This window comes from Solanum pennellii, chromosome 5, assembly GCF_001406875.1.
Source record: "Solanum pennellii chromosome 5, SPENNV200".
Taxonomy (NCBI): domain Eukaryota; kingdom Viridiplantae; phylum Streptophyta; class Magnoliopsida; order Solanales; family Solanaceae; genus Solanum; species Solanum pennellii.
In genome coordinates this window covers 11,745,249-11,748,636 of record NC_028641.1, presented here as the reverse complement: position 1 = coordinate 11,748,636, position 3,388 = coordinate 11,745,249, and the positions used below count along the sequence as shown (strand labels likewise).

The window sequence follows — 3,388 nt, the reverse complement described above, 5'->3', positions numbered from 1 at the left end:
CTGCGATTGGTAGAGTTTAAAAACATTATTACAACGGTAAATCCAGACTTATAAGGAGAAAACACAATAACGTAAGATCATATTTGACAAATGATACCATTAATCTTGATTATGTCAAATTTTGTGATAATCTTGCAGATCCTCTTACTAAAGTCTTAACGAGAGAAAAAGTCTGGAGCACATCGAGGGGGATGAGATTGAAACCTACAAATCCTTGAGTCATATATGAGGAAACTCAACCTAGGGACTAGAGATCTTATAACCAGGTTCAAAGGGAAAAACTAATCATATGATGACTTGTTGTGAAAAAATGCAACTATCTTTTTAATTCCCTCCCTATGATGTGAGTGCATTGTTTCCTGTAGTTTGTGAAGGTTGGATTGATAAAACTCTTAATGAATATTTGTAGCCCGTATGGGTGGAGTGTTAAACTTACAGGAGCACTCTCGACGGATTTCACCTATGTGATTGTTGAACCCAATTTTGACCCACCCCGATATAAATTAATCATACCGAGCTTCCGAATTCCAAACGATTTGAAATAATTAGTTTATAAAGTTCAAAATATTTGAAAAGTATTTTAAGTAATTTTGGTTGCTTTTGTAATTTTGATAATAAATATGTTTTTATATAATTAGTTTATTTTATAAATATTCGTAAATCGTCTAAGAAAAAAGAAATATTTTAGTTTTAGTTAAATATTTTGATTAATTAGTTTAGCTATATAATATTTATACTTTAAATTATTTAGTTTGTATTTGAGTTACCTTTTATGTTTCGTTAAGATTAAGAAACTCGTTAATTGATTAATATCAGTTCATCTCATTTAGGATTTAGCCGAAGATGTTAATTTAACTCAATTTGGATATTTCTTAAAAACTCCAAGATCAAACTTTTTTCCCTACCTTCACCTTAAACCCATGAAAATTCCAATTTTGGGCTAATTTGCATCAGCCAATTACTCAACCCTTCAGCCCAATCTTCTATTAAATAACCTAGGCCCAATTCTAGCAAATATCAAAGCAGCCCTTCAATTCAAATTCAATAGAAACTCATTTTATACAACAACATCACCAGCAACGTGTAGTAGAAAACCGACTCGACCGCAGAACATACGTGTTCTTCTTCTCTTCCAGCAGTTCAACGCGAAGAAAATCCAAAAAACGAATCCAGTCCAGCAGGGACTCAGCCCAGGATCGCGAGGCCTAGTTCGCTGCCTCGTCCTCTCTTACTCTCGTGCGTCGTCCTCTTCTCTTGTAAAAAGAACAATTAAGAGAATCCGTCCAGGTGGCTCCATCTCCTTCCATGTTCGTCCTTTTCCCTTAATTGGACAGCTTTCCTTTGACCTTCGTTGGAAATTTGTAGTCATTCCAGCTGCACACCTTATCTCTTAAGGGGAATTCGAATTTTGAATTCAAAAATTACTCCTACTCCTCACCCGATTTCCCCTCATTTTAAACCTAGTTCTTCTCCTATAAATAGTCGACTCTTCTTCTTTGAGTGGGCGGGAGAAAAAGCTGAAATAAAATAGAATAATAAAGTTGGAAAAAACAGAGGAAGGAACAACTTGCATTGGGAGAAAATATTGGGAGAGATATTTAGTTGGACGAGTCAAGAAAAGGTTTTGTTCTTCTTTTTCGGACGCGATTGTTTATTGGAATCTTTCGGAGTCGTCAGAAGTCGCTGCCCTCCAAGCTCGTCAGTTGTCTCAGTTCTGCTGTCCGAAAAAAGGTAACGTCTACTTTTATTTACTTTTTATTTCGATTTCGAGTATTATGTGTTGAACATGTCTCTGTTTGGTTTTCCTTGGCTACAATCATGCTTTCCTCTTTATTTTCACTTCGATATTCTTTGTTGAAAGCCTGTTTTGTTTTAACATAAATTTTTGCTTGTTCTCTTCGTTTCAATCGGTCAATACTTTGTATGCTTTGGAGGTTGTGATCATTTGTTCTTCCTCCTTAGCTTTCAAATATATATGTAGGTATAGAATTAATCTCGTTCGTGTTGAAAAATCTTGTTCTAAGGCTAAAGCATTTGATATTCTATTGTCTGTTAATCTGAGATGGTTAGATTTATCACTCTGTTGGTTTCTTTGGAGGACATATTTATATAATATGATTCATGATGTGCATTTGAGTGGTATAACAGTAGATCGTTTATGGATGATGATAATTGTAGTTTGAACTACTCTGTATTTGATTGTGAATAGATTAAAATTCTAAAGAACAAATTTGTTTTGGTCTGAGTAGTTCTGACCAACTATAGGTGAGAAAAGATCTATGTGTTTGAGTTATATTCATTTTGGAGTATTTTGTCCCTTGTTTTGCTGTTAAACTTTTTCTTTAGCGTAACTTTAAGTATTAGTAGCTTTTATTTCATTTTCTACCTTAGTCTTAAATAGTAGCTGAGTTCATTCCCTAGAATATGCATATGTTGCTAGCTATTGTTTTCTTTATGTTTGTTTGCCATATGCATATGTTGCTAGCTACTGTATTGATTCATTTGGCTTGAAATGATTAGTATGCTCTCTTAGTTGCTCTTTTTAAAGCTCATTAGTTCTTAATGTGTCTGTGTGATATACTTAGTGAGATTATATGTCGATTTATATTACCTTGAGCTCATTCACATTCTCTAATAAATCGTGTACTCTCCCTATTTTTAATCTCAAGTTAGTTTATGTATCAACTCTTTTCCTTTTCTTCGTTGGCATGTGGAAACTCCTTTTGAGTCTATGGTGGATTCTTTCTCCTCTCCTTTGAATTTTAAATCGAGCCATAGACTCAATTTTTTCCTCTCGAGTTAGCTTCATTGTTGGGTCATGAAACTGATGTACAGGTTAAAAACAACAATATGTTGTTGGAACTTAATTTTTCAGCCCCCCGAAAAGTTGAAAATAGGTTGATATATCGACTTTATACACATATATACTGTCAAAATATATAGCACACAGGTCAAAAATGTGCTTATGCAGGAGGAAAATGCAGAAAATACAAATAATAAATTACTCAGAAGTCCAAAAAAGTAGTATACATGATGTATACATCAAATATACATTTGATGTATATCATGGCAAATAGGAACAAAAAGGGGCCAAAAGCCCAAAGAATTTCCACAGGTTCAGCAGATTTGGGCCCAAGTCCATTTGTGATCAATTTTAGAATTAGGACAGGTGGGCCAAAAGCCCAATTTGGTGGAATTTGGGCAATTGACCCAAGTTCAAACATTCCCTCCCTTTCCTTCTTTATTTATGTATTTTTAAATTGACTAACATTTTGGTTGAATTTTATTAATTTTTCAAGGATAGCCATTTCTTTTTTTTTCTTTATATATATATATATATATATATATATATATATATATATATATGTTTCATATATTTTACTACTTT

General features: G+C 33.4%; 1 long non-coding RNA gene across 1 annotated transcript in view; it reads left to right on the top strand.

Annotated features, from left to right (window-relative positions):
• The first annotated feature begins 1,034 nt into the window (after nucleotides 1-1,034).
• The window catches only part of LOC114077236, a 4,201-nt gene continuing 1,847 nt past the window's right edge, over nucleotides 1,035-3,388 (top strand). The window contains exon 1 of the long non-coding RNA XR_003578281.1: nucleotides 1,035-1,731. This is a non-coding gene — a long non-coding RNA (uncharacterized LOC114077236). The remainder of the gene's footprint in view (nucleotides 1,732-3,388) is intronic.